At 40.3% G+C, this 16,179-nt stretch overlaps 1 protein-coding gene across 1 annotated transcript in view; it reads left to right on the top strand.

Annotated features, from left to right (window-relative positions):
* Positions 1–4,208: 4,208 nt before the first annotated feature.
* The window catches only part of LOC310930108 (sodium-coupled neutral amino acid transporter 3-like), a 37,999-nt gene continuing 26,028 nt past the window's right edge, over positions 4,209–16,179 (top strand). Inside the window, exon 1 of the mRNA XM_083893020.1 lies at positions 4,209–4,450. The gene's annotated coding sequence lies outside the window, so the exon portion shown is untranslated. The remainder of the gene's footprint in view (positions 4,451–16,179) is intronic.

Here is a 16,179-nt window from a genome sequence, read left to right as displayed (position 1 = left end):
GGTTTGGTACTAGCAGTGCCCCCTGATGGCTGGGGTCAATTTAGAGTGTTCAGTTAACCCAGGGTTTCTCACTCCTGGTTCCGGGGGGGGGGGGGGGACAATGGGACAATAACTGTCCTGCATGTTATTGATGGTTTCCCTGCTCAAACACACCTGATTCAAATGGTCAGCTTGTCAGTAAGCTCTGCTGAAGCCTGATAACGGCCCATTTATTTGAATCAGGTGTGTTGGAGCAGGGAAAACACCTAAAACATGCAGGACAGTGGCTCCCTAGGACCAGGAGCGAGAAACCCTGAGTTAATCCAATCATTAGGGGGATTGCTTAGAGGCATCCTTGACCTGGCAACCCTTTGATTAAACAAACTATGTTCCCTTTCTGCTTGGACACAGGCTGCTCCAGAGGTATTCCTCAAATACCAGGGTATGGACTATAAAAAGTATGGGATTTCTGTATTTTTCATTCAAATTGCTTATGTTAAGATAGAGGCAGGACGTTAAATATAGTTGCTTTTGTACAAGGTGGCGTTTCACTTCTCGTCTATTTGATGCCTGGACACTTCAGCACCACGACCAGAGCAGATTTAACATAAATAGCATCATATTAGCCCCTGAACAAACAATGCTCAGAAGTGTGTGTGTGTGCGCGCGTGTGTGTGAAAATAACTTCTTTGTGTCCCGCAGTGGGAATTTTCTCAGGCTCGGATCAAAAAATAACAAGCACCCTGCTTAACACAAATAATGACTGGACCTGCAGATCTTCCTGTAAATGGAGAATGAAAGGCTTTTTATTTGTGTGTTTACGACAGACAGACAATGTATAGTGCAAACTCACCTCGGGGTTTTGGAAGCTAAAGCTCACTATGAGCCGTATTGATCCTGCATTCAAAGACGCTGGTGAGTTTACCTCTCTTTGTTCTTGGAGCCTCGTATATAAACACGACCAAAGATAATACTGTGCTATCTAATGGGGTTTATTGGGTTTATACCACAAATGGTGTCAACTTCACATTAATCACTGTTACTTTCTTTTATTTTTATATATTATCTTCAAAATTCACCTGGACTCCTGCGGTTAGATTTATTTATTAAACCTCTCTATTAATTCATTCATTCATTCATTCATTCATTACTTATATGGTCCTACTGTTTAATTAAAATATTTATTTATTAAACCTCTCCATTTATTTATTTATTAAACCTCTCTATTTATTTGTTTATTTATTTATTTATTAAACCTCTCTATTTATTTATTTATTTATTAAACCTCTATATATTTATTTATTCAAACTCACTATTTATTTATTAAGCCTCTCTATGTATTTATTAAACCTCTCTTTTTATTTATTTATTTATTCAACCTCTATTTATTTATTTATTGATTGATTTATTTATTTATTAAACCTCTCTATTTATTTATTTATTAAGCCTCTATTTATTTATTCAACCTCTCTATTTATTTATTTATTAAACCTCTCTTAATGTATAACCTTTGGGTTATGATTTTAAATAAACTGTAAGCAGACAACAAGCTTGTTAGTGATGGAGTTCTGCTGTTTTTGAGCTTTTTTCCCATATGATGTGAATGTAATGAATATCCAAACCTAATCCAACTTTATTTATAAAGCACTTTAAAGACAACGACAGCTCAAACAAAGTGCTGTACACCAGAGATAAGCAAAATAAATCAAATATAGCAACAAAAGACCTAAAAAAATAAACAATAAAATACTGTAGAAAGTTTAAAAACAGCACAAATAATCAGTTGTACAATAAATGGGTTTTTAAGATACGCTTTGAACAAATAAACTAGATTATGACCAGACTTTACTATATTGTGAATTTTGTAGTTTGGAAAAACAGACAAACAAACAAAATGATGCAGTTTCATCATGGATTTCAGTGAATTCAGTGGCCACACCCAGCATCATACAATTTTCACTATATAGTTGTTGATATTGAAATTGAAATGTGCTGTTACCAGATGTTAGGCTGACTTGTCTGTTTGCAGCTGTCACAATCCCCCTCCCTTCCTCCCCTGAGTCACCTCATGAACATATTTCAGTGAGGGAAAGTCATTTACTCATGAACGACCAGCGTAACCTCATGAGCAGAGAGAATCGCCTCTTTGTGGACGAGTTCTGGCTCCTCTGGACTGAAGGGGGGGGAAGTGTTGTAGGATACACAGAAAAGTTTCTCCTTCATTTGCTGAGCCTGGGAGAAACCACGTCAAAGACCGAGGACTCAGAATAGAGAGGTTTTATCTCAATTAAAAAGGTCCAGTGTGTGAGGAATAGTGACCTCTAATGGTGAGAACAGAAAAAACTCCTTCTTTCTGACCCTTCACTCTGTTTCACAAGAAGATCAGGGACGAGAGTGACCTTCACATACCTGAATGGATGTAAGCACCTTCTGTCTGTCTGTCTGTCTGTCTGTCTGTCTGTCTGTCCGTCTGTCTGTCCGTTTGTCCGCCTGTCTGTCCGTCTGTCTGTCTGTCCGTCCGTCTGTCTGTCTGTCTGTCTGTCTGTCTGTCTGTCTGTCTGTCTGTCTGTCTGTCTGTCGGTCTGTCTCTCTGTCTGTCTGTCTGTCTGTCGGTCTGTCTCTCTGTCTGTCTGTCTGTCTGTCTGTCTGTCTGTCTGTCTGTCTGTCTGTCTGTCTGTCTGTCTGTCCGTCCGTCTGTCTGTCTGTCTGTCTGTCCGTCTGTCTGTCTGTTCCAAAAGGGTTCTTCTACAAGGGCTGAGGTTCTACCTGGAACTATCTGCTTCTTCAAGGGTTCTTGGTAACACTAATGGTTCCAGTAAGAACCATTTTGATCCAGGGAACCCTTTAAAACCCCTTTCCTTAATTAAGGGTTTAAAAGGGTTCTTGGTGGAACCTTTATAAAAAGGTTTTACCTGGAGCCAAAAAGGGTTCTCCTATGAGGACAAACAGAAGAACCTTATATGGTTCTACTTAGCACTTTTATTTCTAAGTTCTTCGGTTTGTCCTCATAGGAGAACCCGTTTTGGCTCCAGGTAGAACCTTTTTATAAAGGTTCCACCTGGAACCCTTTTGGAGGGTTCCACCAAGAACCCTTTTAAAACCCTTTATTCAGCAAAGGGGTTTTAAAGGGTTCTCTGGATCAAAATGGTTCTTACTGGAACCATTAGTGTTACCAAGAACCCTTGAAAAACCCTTTCTTCAGGTTCCAGGTAGAACCTCAGCCCTTGTAGAAGAACACTTTTGGAACCCTTATTTCTAAGAGTGCAGTTTTAAATGATGTCATAATTGTCCATCACCCAATATTAGTCAGATAGTAATATACTAAGTGTAAGATATTATAATATATATAACTATATAATAAATAAATAACAGGGCCATGTGAAGACCACAATAGTTACAATATACAGTCTCACCATTAGGGGTCACTCATTTAAATATATTTATCGAGCTGAATTAGTGTTCAACTTAAGTTCTTTGATTTTATTGCTTGTTTCGTACAACGCTGAGTAATTTAAGTTCAGTTTCACCAAATTACTTTAATATAAGAGTTCAAATGAATTTGAGAACACTTTTTTTTTTTAAATTCTACTTCCTCTTTAATGTTAAAACGCAGACAAACGAGAGCGACGCCGCTAATCAATGTCATTCATAGTGTTACCGTTGTGGCAGTTATAGTCAAGCACCATGAAATGAAGCTTAGGGGCCCCATAAAGGCTTGGTCCGGCCCTGTGTGGAATCTCAGTAGCACTGGTTCCACACCAGTTCCATCCACCTCCACTAATCTATTTCCTGCCACTGCTTACACACTGACCTTTAATGATGCAATGTTTAACTTAGTTACCTATAGTTTATTTTGTGAGTCAGGGAATTTTTTTTAAAACTTTTTTTAGTCTCATATTTGCTGACATGAAATAAAAATGTATTTAATTCAGAATCATCAGTTTTCATCACCCCTTAGAATAAGATTTATTCTGATTTACTTTACAGGGGGTAAAACTAAAGACAACATTGATTGAATCAAGTTTTTATTTTTTTATTTATTTTTTTATTAATGCCAACAAATTGAGTGTAGTTGTGATTTTGTGCGTCGTTGCTTCATCCAGGACCAGCAGTGAAACCAGCAGAGGAGGGAAAAAACCTCGCAGGAGCTGAAGGAGGCGGACCTAGTGCGACCCCCACATATAAACTCCACAGGGTTCGTACAATGCCAAGCTTTTCCGAGAGCGCGTCTGCTGCTGTCTTTGGAGAGACTCGGTCCAACTGTGCGTAAAAACCAGCCCTTCTCTCCGTGTGTGTGTGTGTGTGTGTGTGTGTGTGTAGATAACGACTGTATCAGTCACGGAGGAGAAAAGAACACGACACACAAGAGAAGAAGAAGAAGAAGAAGAAGAAGGAGAATTGATCCTTCCATTCACTGGAGGAGTTAACCTGGAAGCGCCGTGAAGACACAGAGACACAGAGACACTGAGCGGTAAGACTGAGAAATGACGCTTTGTTTGCATTTACCTGGTTTTAGTGGAACATTGTGAGAAGAAGCTTTTTCTTTCAAAATAACCCCCCAAAAATATTGAACTATTAGGCTTTTTTTTTTTTTCTTACTTAATACAGAATTAGATCTTTACATAGTGGGGAGGAAAAAGGATGCAAACACATGGTCTATTGCGCACATTTATGGCCCTCTTGCGCGATCACATGGCACGGGGACACGGAGCTTTGTCTCACCGATCGATAAAGGGGCGAATGGCACGTTGGTCCACCGTGGACACACGCACGCGCACGCACGCACACACACACAGAGAAAGAGAGAGAGAGCGCCAAGTCCAGATGTCACCACCATGTGCTTCAAAAAGACATGGAGCACATTCGTGTTCTTTAATTTTCACATCTCAATGAATATACATATGAAGTCCACCCCCCCCCCCCCCTACATCTGCAAATGAATGAATTTGTCCAACTTTCTGTGTGTGGATGCGCAGAAACGGCGTCGTTTTTCGTCACTATTTGCGCCTTTAGACGCTCGTGCCATTGCTATTTAAAACCCCCAGATCTCTGTGTGTGTGTGTGTGTGTGTGTGTTTCCTCACTCTCTACATGGTGGTGGCGGCGTCCACGCTGCCATATGACACCGAGGGAAAGAAAGAAAGAAAGAGAGACAGAGACACAGAGAGAGAGAGAGAGGCCGTTTCCTTTTCCTCTTGCCAACTCAACCATGTCCAGCGACCAAATCAGCAGCGTTTTCCCTCTGAATCTGTCTCTATCTCTGTGTTCAGCACTAAACCTGCAGTCTTTACATTTAACTGACTTTAATATAAGTGGATCTCCACATGAGGAGGAAGAGAGTTTTCTCTGTGTGTGTGTGTGTGTGTAGGAAGTGACATTACAGCAGGCTCTCTATTGTGTTATTGTTGTGTCCCTGACAACAATGGCCTTTGATAACACAAGACATTTCCATAGCCTTAGAATAACCTTTTTATTATTATTATTTCATTCAAAAGACACTTCTATGGTTTCATTTATCTTGTAAAAATCCAACATGTTAACAGTTCAGTTCAGTTTTGTTGTTGTTGTTATTTTGACATTAAAAGCAGTATGAAATGCTACCAAGTGATAAATTGATCATTTATTGGCTTTTAGCCCTCTTATATTATATATTGTTTTATTTCCCTCAAAAACTTACTGGACTTATTCTAACCACAAAAGGGAAACAGAAAATGTCCCGTAACTAAGTGCTTTTGACCATTTTTCAAGAACAATGTCCAATATCTGGCAGTTGTTTACATTTGACTGCATTGTAAATAACTGCCAACTGTAAATGACTGCAATTTACACTGTTTTCTATTCGAAATAAAGAAAAACCAACAGATTTTGCGTGTTAAGTTTGAAATTTGAACAGTAAAAAAACATATTTATAATAGAATTAGTTTGAGTTTGTCTCAATGTCCAAAAACAGGCCAAAAAAAAAATGGAAACTAGGTGCTGGTTCTTATTATATTCTCTTATTATATATTTTGGACCACCTTGTGTAAAAAAGGTGCTTTATAAATAACATTTGATTGGATTGGATGATAAAACATAGTAATATTAATTAGGGCTGAACAATAAATCAAAATTTTATCGAAATCGCAATTGAGCCTATTGTGATTTTCAAAATCGCAAGCGGCGCAATATATTTTTAAAGGCAAAATGTGTGTCAAAAAATAATTTTAGATGAAATACTGTCTTGATCTATGCACGTCATGTTCTACAGACTGAGGTGAACACAGATCTGCACTAATATCATGCAGTAATTATTGAATGAAAATGAGAAAAATCATATCGCAATCGAGGTTCCTGTCAAAAATAACCGCAATTAGATATTTATTCAAAATCTAATATTTACCAGTGATGTCTATGTTCAGGGCAGTGATTGACAGTTGTTGATAATTAAGCTGATAATGGTCATACTTAGTTTTACTGTTCAGACTTTATAAGACCTAAATAGTTTACCTCAGGATGACCGTACGTACATAGATATTTTTTGTTGATTCAGCCTTGTTGTGGTTCTTGTTACAGACTGAAATGTGGATTAACATGGAAAAAAACCCCACAGGATTTCAGTGTGCAAATGCTCTTGAGCCTCGACTGTGTCGATGAGCAGAACAAAGCGTTGCTTGGCTGCAGGTGTGTGGAAAACTTGTGGCTGCGCTGCTAAAAAATATGACGTGACATTTTATGTTTTTTTAAAAGTAGGATTGGAGATCCTGGAAAAACTGTTACATTTTGGCTACATTATGAATTCAAAAGTCCCAGCCCCCTTTCCTTCAGACTTCCCTCCGAAGCTCCGCCTCCAGAGCGCAGGAGCGCGCAACGAGCACAGATTCACGAGCGCTGCGCGGCATCGGTAACTTTGGGTACTTTTGGATACTCTCTAAAGTACACTTGGCGGTAGCTTTTCCCAAAAAACGTATTTCGTTTGCGACCAGAACCTGTTGTTGTTGTTGTTGCCTTTTTCTGCCATAGCGTTGCTACAATTGGATTTAGCAAGCTAGCATTAGCTCTGGTGTTGTCTTTTGAGTATGGGGGAGGGGCATATGGGGCATGGGGGGAGCCCAGTTTGCATCACGGTCCAGTTAAGTCGTTCAATATGATTGCATGGGGGTTTTTTACCGGTTCTACAGGTGACTGACGTTTTTCAATTTTTGCGACAACGCTAGAGCCGCAACTCACGATTATTTTCACGATTAAATCGAGTCATCGTTTGGTCCTTAAAATGTCAGAAAACGTTTTTAAAAAAATGATGTTCTCGAAATATCTGGCTTTGTCCACAAACCAAAATGATTGAGTTTTAATGATTTCTTTGTTATGTGGAGCAAAGAAACGAAGAGAATATTCACATTTAAAGGTGAAGTAAGTAGTTTATAGTGCCATCTAGAGGAGAGGCTGAAATTTACAACAAAGAACTGCTCCTCTGCTCACCCCCTCCCTTCCCTGAGCGCTACGGTGTCCTCAGCCGGTCAAATGTCGTCCTCGTCGTCTTTCTCCGTGTCAGCAGATGAGGTTTTCGTGAGGCGAGGGAGAGGGCGGAGCTACCGCGGCCGTAGCAGACGAAGCGGAGAGAGAGGAGGCGGGGCTTCCGCTACAAGTAAAGAGACGCTTGATTTGTTCTCTCGCGTTTGTCCTTACAGGCTCCGGTAGAAACATGGCGTCTCTCTGCTAACAGTGGCTATGCAACCGCGGCCCGCGACCATGTTATTTTACATGACTTTTTGAAACACTACGAAAATGAAACAAAAACTATTATACAGCGACTAGACAATGCAGGAGCACATAATATGTATAAAAAAGTGGATTTTGGGTTATATAAACCCATAAATACTACACAGTGTCCCTTTAAGAAGCTAAAACACTCAGATATCTTGTTTTAATCATGAATGAAGACTCAAACCGATTGATTAATAATGGAGTGATCGTTTCAGCTCTAGATATCGCCTTAATTCATTTGTTCCAATCGGGTTGTGAAGAGCATTTTACAGCTTCAGTCGGAGAGAAGATTTAGCAACTTTGAAGTGAAACTGTGGCACAGACCGAGCGTCAGGAGAGCTCATGTCTGTGTATTCAAGGGGGGGGGGGTTATGTTTTTGACTTTGCCCTCGTCTTAACACAGACGTCCCTATATGGGCCACGTTCATCTCAGAGGGGGGTGTGTGCGGGGGGGGGGGGGGGGGGAGATCGGCCGATAAGCCTGGTTAGCGGTCAGCGACCTCGGCGTGTGCCGCGGTGAGAGTGTGAGCGGTAGAGAGCGCGGACAGGTGTGCGACGCAGGGTCAGTTATAGGCCCACGTGTTATCGCTGTGGGAGACGAGCGGCTGTGCCGCGAATATCTGCGCGTTAGCGTTAAGCAGCCGTCGTGTCCAGAGGTTATTATTATCTTTGACGACGTTTGTACACACACACACACACACACACACACACAAGTCAGAGCCCTGAGAGTGTGTGTGACGTGGACGTGTTTATCACCGTCATCTTTGTCAAGGCTACTCATAATCTGTGGGGTCGAGTTTGACCTTATCACCGCGCCGTTGCCTTTTATTTTTATGTCACCGAGAATGCCGCTGTGGATGCTGCGTTATCACATGTATTTATATACACCAGGGGGCGTATGTACGTCTGTTGTGGCTGCGAGTGAATCGCTCTAATCGAATGTTAGGCTTCGGGATCTGGAAGTTATTATGTCTTTATCTTTTTTTATACTCTGTGATTCTCTGAGGACACGAGTCGGTGACAAATACACCGTCTCATTTTCAGCATAAATCATCATACACAAGACACGTGTGAATTTAATTCCGTCAACATGTCTTTCTGGACTTATTCTAACCTTAAAAGGGGCAGAAAATGTCCTGTAACTAAGTGCTTTTGACTATTTTTCAATAATATCTGGCAGTTGTTTACAATTGACTGCATCGTAAATAACTGTAAATTACTGCAATTTAGACTGTTTTCGATTCAAAATGAAGAAAAAACGACATATTTTGCGTGTTTAAATTTGAGCAGTTAAAAAATATATTTATAATAGCATTAGTTTGAGTCTTTGTCTCAAATGGAAACTACTGGCGACAAAGGCGCCGGTTCGGCGACTTCCTGAAACGGCGCGAGTGAAATTACCGTAATAACCGCGCGCCGTCTTTGACGTGCAACTTCTCAGCGCTCAAGAAATCGTTGGGATTATTTCCAGTAGCACAAACTGTAGCATCCAGTTGCTAACGCTTCCGGCCCGCGCTAATGTAAACATTAATGTTAGCTGATTTAATGTAGCTTACTACACACTTAGAAATAAGGGTTCCAAAAGGGTTCTTCTACAAGGGCTGAGGTTCTACCTGGAGACATTTGATTCTGAAAAACCCTTTTCCTGATGAAAGGGTTTTTTTCAAGTGTTCTTGGTAACACTAATGGTTCCAGTGAGAACCATTTTGATCCAGAATAAAGGATTCCTGAATAAAGGATTTTTAAAAGGGTTCTTGGTGGAACCCTCCAAAAATGGGTTCTCCTATGAGGACAAGCTGAAGAACCTTATATGGTTCTACCTAGCACTTTTATTTCTAAGAGTGTACGGTAATGCCAAGTGCACTTCGTCGTCAGCGATGGCGCTAGCTCTCATATTGGTCGTCATCAATTCCTGTGCAAATCATCCGTCTCCTCAGCTGCTAAATACCTCATTATCATCATCACCTTTGACTTGGGCCTGAAAGTAATAACAACTCCATGGAGCTGATGGTCACCAGCGTAGAGTCATCATGTGACGTGTGTGTGTGTGAGTTTGTCACCACGTCTGATGTCTGATCCCTTTTTAGAGTTTCAAATTCAACCGCAGTCATTACTTAACTTGGAAACAATGACACTGCGGTCACACAGTGCAAAAAAATGAAGCTCCATGAAGGACGACTCACAGGGGAGACGATCCAGTCGTCTAATATTATAGTATAGATGACGTATAATCAATTAAATTAAATTAAATTAAATTAAATTAAATTAAATTAAACTCAGCTTTTCCCTTTTGCTCAGTGAGTGAGAAGAATGAGTCATGACGTCGGTGTTGCGCTAACCTTGAGCGCTGAGGTCATTGTTTTCTTTTTAATCTATTTTATTGTGACTTTCTTGACACATTAAGAACAGAGTAAGTAAACATAGATAATATACTGTAAAGTACTCGACACCATTATACACATCACGGATCACAGCGGGCAATTTTGAGGTAAAATATCACAGTATTTACGTTCTCTTTCTGTTTATGCCGTATCAAATGTCATACACGCTTAGAAATAAAAGTGCTAAGTAGAACCGTATCAGGTTCTTCAGCTTGTCCTCATAGGAGAACACCTTTTTGGATCCAGGTAGAACCCTTTTATAAAGGTTCCACCTAGAACCCTTTTGGAGGGTTCCACCAAGATCCCTTTTAAAACCCTTTATTCAGGAAGGGGTTTTAAAGGGTTCTTACCAGTTACTTAACAGTTATTACGAATATTCATATTCAACTCTACACTCTTAGAAATAAGTCGAACCATATAAGGTTCTTCGGCTTGTCCTCATGGGAGAACCCTTTTTAGCTCCAGGGAGAACCTTTCTATAAAAAGGAGGGTTGGAGGGTTTGGAGGGTTCCACCAAGAACCTTCTTCGGGAAAGGGTTTTTCAGAATCAAATGGTTCCAGGTAGAACCTCAGCCCTTGTAGAAGAACCCTTTTGGAACCCAAAAGTGCTAAGTTGAACCATATAAAGTTCTTTGGCTTGTCCTCATAGGAGGGTTCCAGGTAGAACCTTTTTTGGCATCAGTTATAAGCTTTTTTTTTTTTATAAAGGTTTGACCTGGAGCCCTTTTGGAGGGTTCCACCAAGATCAAAATAGTTACTTGAACCATTAGTGTTACCAAGAACCCTTGAAAAACCCTTTCTTAGGGGGAAAGGGTTTTTCAGAAGCAAACGGTTCCAGGTAGAACCTCAGCCCTTGCAGAAGGACCCTTTTGGAACACCTTATTTCTAAGAGTGTAGAGTCACATAGCTTGGAAACAAAAACCAAAAGACTTGATTTATTCATCTATCAGTGTGGGATTATATTTTTTTTATAGTTGTCATGGCAACGCTGCCCACCACGTTTCCCAATTAGCAGCGTTGGCAAGTGGTGATTATGTCGTCAGGAAGGCTGAAACTGCAGTTTCTGAATTTTACTTTTTTTTACTGTGCTTGAAAATATTCAAAGGAATGTTTAAAAGTATTAGCATTTATTCTATTGTCTTAATAACGTCATTAATCTATTGCATAATATTGCATATTACTATAAATCTTGTATTGTATAGCATAATAAGGGTGTTAATGTTAAATTAAAGATATTTACGTGGGTTGGAAACAATAGAATTGCCCCATAAATATGGTCAAATTTAGCTTTAACACAAATAGTTAAGCTTACGATTAAAGAAGTGTTATGAAGTGACTTATTTTAAAGGTGCCATATGTAAGAATGTGGCCAAAAACGGTTACTATGGTTATGATTTGCAGTCTGCAAAATATATTTTTTTAATGCAAATATTTTGTCTGTACTGTTGTTGTTGGTGAGTTCAGTTTGTTATATGAACATTATTCCTGAGTCTCTGTGGCATATTAGGAGGATTTTATGATTTATTACAATATGCACCTTTAAATTTGGTCAATTCCATGTATTTTTTGAGTGTGCTTAGTAGGGTTCACATAAGAATCTAGCGATTCTAATCATCCACAATTCTGAATCGATTCATAAACTTAAAAAAAAAAAAAAATGTGGAAGTTTTTATTTTGAAAGAACCACACAAAACAGCAGTTTGTGTTATTTGTGTACAGTTTATTTTTGTAACTTCTGGGAGAAAAAGGCAGCTAGTCTAAGCTTTTATTTATGCAAGATATATTTTTTTTTGTACAGTAAGTAAGTTTTTATTTGATTTGAATGAATAAATGTTAACTTTTGTCTTAAAGGGACACTGTATAGTATTTATGGGTTTATATGACCCAAAATCCACTTTTTTATACATATTATGTGCTCCTGCATTGTCTAGTCGCTGTATAATAGTTTGTGTTTCATTTTCGTAGTGTTTCAAAAAGTCATGTAAAATAACATGGTCGCGGGCCGCGGTTGCATAGCCACTGTTAGCAGAGAGACGCCATGTTTCTACTGGAGCCTGTAAGGACAAACGCGAGAGAACAAATCAAGCGTCTCTTTACTTGTAGCTGAAGTCCCGCCTCCTCTCTCTCCGCTTCGTCTGCTACGGCCGTGGTAGCTCCGCCCCCTCCCTCGCCTCACGAACCTCATCTGCTGACACGGAGAAAGACGACGAGGACGACATTTGACCGGCTGAGGACACCGTAGCGCTCAGGGAAGGGAGGGGGTGAGCAGAGGAGCAGTTCTTTGTTGTAAATTTCAGCCTCTCCTCTAGATGGCACTATAAACTACTTACTTCACCTTTAAAGGGATACTTCACTGATTTGAATGTGGCTTTGTATTGCTAGAATAGCAGTAGTATTTTTTAGAAAATGTGCTTCCCTCCCTCAGTTTTTCACTGAGTTGTAAACAAATCCGTTTTCCATTTTCAAAATGTGCCCTACTGTGATGCAAAAAGTGTCATTTGACTCACAGTAGGGCACATTTGAATAAGGGAAAACAGATTTTTTTACAAGTCAGGGAAAAACCGAGGAGGGAAGCACATTTTCTAAAACATACTACTGCTATTCTAGCAATACAAAGCCACATTCAAATCAGTGAAGTATCCCTTTAACTCACTATGCATTGTATCAATGTTTGAATCGAGAATCGATTCTGAATCGAATCTTGACCCTTAGAATCGGAATCGAATCGTGAGACACCCAACGATTCACATCGATACACAAGTTTTCCATTTAATAATATAACTGTGATTATCAATGCAACAGCCTTTAAAACCAGGAAAAGACACCACGATATGACAATATTGAAAAATCCATGACCTGTGACACCTCGTCTCCTGTCACGATATAACACATATTACGTATTTCCCGGCCTCACTGAACACCATAAGCGTTGCTCTGTTGCACAGCAGGCACGTGGCAGAGGAGGAGCTGGTGCTGCCAGGCGCTCTGTGGATGAACCTCGTGCCTGTATCTGATACATCAACACATGGGCATCTACTCAACTACATGTGCTCGCTCAACCCCCCCCCCCCAAAAACCACAAAATATTCACAATTCTCTCCCACATTGATGGGGGGGGGGAAAAAAAGAAAAGTGAGTCATTCTTCCGTCGCCCACCTGTTCGTACGCTTTTAAAATGTCCAGCAGCTCAGAATTGGACTTCACTCTCATGCCTCTTCATGTCAGACCCTGTGGTTACGTAACAGAACTCACTTTGGGCTGGAGTACAGCTCGGTGTAAGGTGACCCCTCTGGTTTTCAGTGGAAGACGAGAGGGCTCATGTGACTTTTTTTTAAAGGTGCATTATGTAATAAATCATAAAATCCTCCTAATATGTCACAGAGACTCAGGAATAATGTACATATAACAAACTGAACTCACCAACAACAACAGCACAGACGAAATATTTGCATTAAAAATCTTATTTATGTTTTGAAATCACGTTTTGGCATGTGGCGCCACCTACCGCCGTCTACCAATCATTGCAGTCGGTAGAGTCTCAGCTGCCGAGCAACCACGGGTTGCCAGTTACGTCAGAAAAACGAAACCCAAAAGACCTCTGTGTTTTGAATTTGAACGTAGTAACCGTTTTTGGCCACATTCTTACATATGGCGCCTTTAAAGCCAGGTCGGCAGGAATCACTATTCAACGCTTCGAGGCGGTGGTTTTTTGGAAAATCGGTGACATGGTTTCCAGGTTGTGGAATAAATAATCTGCAATTTTTACCGACAAGATACAGAATCCAACCATTTTACCGTGTGTTCTTAAGACGTGACTCAACAGACTCTAACCTTTACATGACTTTCCGCTCCCACTAGCACTGATTCCATGCGCTTTTTTTTCCCTCAACCACAGTTTGTACAAATACGCTATTTAAAGGGTTGTGCACACAGTGTCCACCCATGCTACCGATTTAAACCTGGTATTAGTAGATGCGTATTTAAAACCCACAGAATAAGGAGATAATGGCACAGGTCTGTGGACGTGTCAGATGCTGCTGCTGTTGTGATTCTGATCGTCTCAGTGTTCTACAGAATTGTCAGAACCGGACTGAACACTGTGCTGGAATCACAAAATCCACAGCCAGATGCCCCCCCCCCCCCCCCCCCTGCACAGTGCTGTGTGTGCATAGTGCGTTTCTCTGAGCACGTGGCTTCCACCCACAGTCCAAAGACTTTGCAGAGGTTAAACGGTGACTCGTGTAAATGTGAACGTGAATCGCCGCCGAGTGTCGTCTCTATTTATGAACCCAGGGTGTAACCAACCAGATCCTTCTAAACTCAAAAGTCTCAATTTGATGCTCATGTTGTGATTGTGTGATTTAGCTGTGACCGAAAGACTCTTGGAAATAACTGGTTCTATAAGTTTTTCCCCTGAAGAAGACATTTATTCATACAAAAGCCACAACAATAATAACCAGAGTTCCCCTATACACTCTTAGAAGGGTTCTTCTACAAGGGCTGTGGTTCTACCTGGAACCATTTGCTTCTGAAAAACCCTCTCCTGAAAGAAAGGGTTTTTCAAGGCTTCTTGGTAACACTAATGGTTCAAGTAACTATTTTGATCTGGGTGGAACCCTCCAAAAGGGCTAAAGGTCAAACCTTTATAAAAAAAAAAGCTTCTTACTGGAGCCAAAAAAGGTTCTCCTATGAGGACAAGCCGAAGAACTTTATGTGGTTCAACTTAGCACTTTTATTTCTAATAGTGTACACTCTTAGAAATAAGGGTTCCAAAAGGGTTCTTCTACAAGGGCTGAGGTTCTACCTGGACCATTTGATTCTAAAAAACCCTTTCCCCGAAGAAGGTTCTTGGTGGAACCCTCCAAACCCTCCTTTTTTTAGAAAGGTTCTCCCCGGAGCTAAAAAGGGTTCTCCCATGAGGGCAAGCCGAAGAACCTTATATGGTTCTTATATTTCTAAGAGTGTAGAGTTGAATATGAATATTCGTAATAACTGTTATGTCCCATTACAACAGGAAGTGCTGGTGTCAGGGGTTTATATTCAATAAAGGAACATCATACACTCTAACACAATAAAAGTGCTAAGTAGAACCATATAAGGTTCTTTCTGGCTCCAGGTAGAACCTTTTTTATAAAGGTTTGACCTGGAACCCTTTTGGATGGTTCCACCAAGAACCCTTTTAAAACCCTTTATTCAGGAAAGGGGTTTTAAAGGGTTCTGTGGATCAAAATGGTTCTTACTGGAACCATTTGTGTTACCAAGAACCCTTGAATCCAAGAATCCCTTCTTTGGGAAAGGGTTTTTCAGAAGCAAATGGCTCCAGGTAGAACCTCAGCCCATGTAGAAGGACCCTTTTGGAACCCTTATTTCTAGTGTAGTGTAGATACTATTATCACTGCTTTAAAGAAGACAAAATGACTGTTTAAATCTTTCTTATTTTTACTCAGATATTTATTCATTACAGTAATAATGTGCCCACTGTGACCTATATCAGTGTAATCACTTGTCGGTTTCGTTTGTCGTTTGAAGTGGTCTGATATCAACAATCACTCTGAGTGGACACTAAACACAATGGAGTCGCTGTTCTCTGGTCACAGTCGAGGCCAGAGAACAACGCGCTGTTGTCTTCAACGGGGGAAAAAAAAAAGAGATTTATTCTGAATGTGGGAGGTTATGAATACAGCTCTAAATAATCATTTCCCTTTTAAAAGATACACCTGTTCTTTTTCATCACGCTAAAGCAACAGCAAAGCCAAAAAACCCACAAAGGAAGATGTATAATTACAGTATTATAGTAATAATTGTTTATCTACCTGGTTTCCCAGTAATTAAAGGGTGATTTACTGTGGTTTTCCACAGCGGCAGCGCAGTAACACCACGAATCTGCAGGCTTGTGACGTGAAGACATGAGCAAACACAAAGAGAGAAAAAAAAAAAACCCAAACTCAAACAGACCTTGACCTTTGACCCCGTAGTCTGGACTTGTTTGTCTTTTGTCAGTTGAGATAGTTCTGGAAAAACGGGAATAAGGAGAGTTTGTTATCTCGCTAAGAACGTTTGAATTAGTGCGTCACAATCTG

This window comes from Microchirus variegatus (genome assembly GCF_963457635.1).
Source record: "Microchirus variegatus genome assembly, chromosome: 7".
NCBI classification, from domain to species: Eukaryota; Metazoa; Chordata; class Actinopteri; order Pleuronectiformes; family Soleidae; genus Microchirus; species Microchirus variegatus.
Note: the sequence above shows the minus strand (reverse complement) of the source record. Positions and strands in the feature narration are given on the sequence as shown.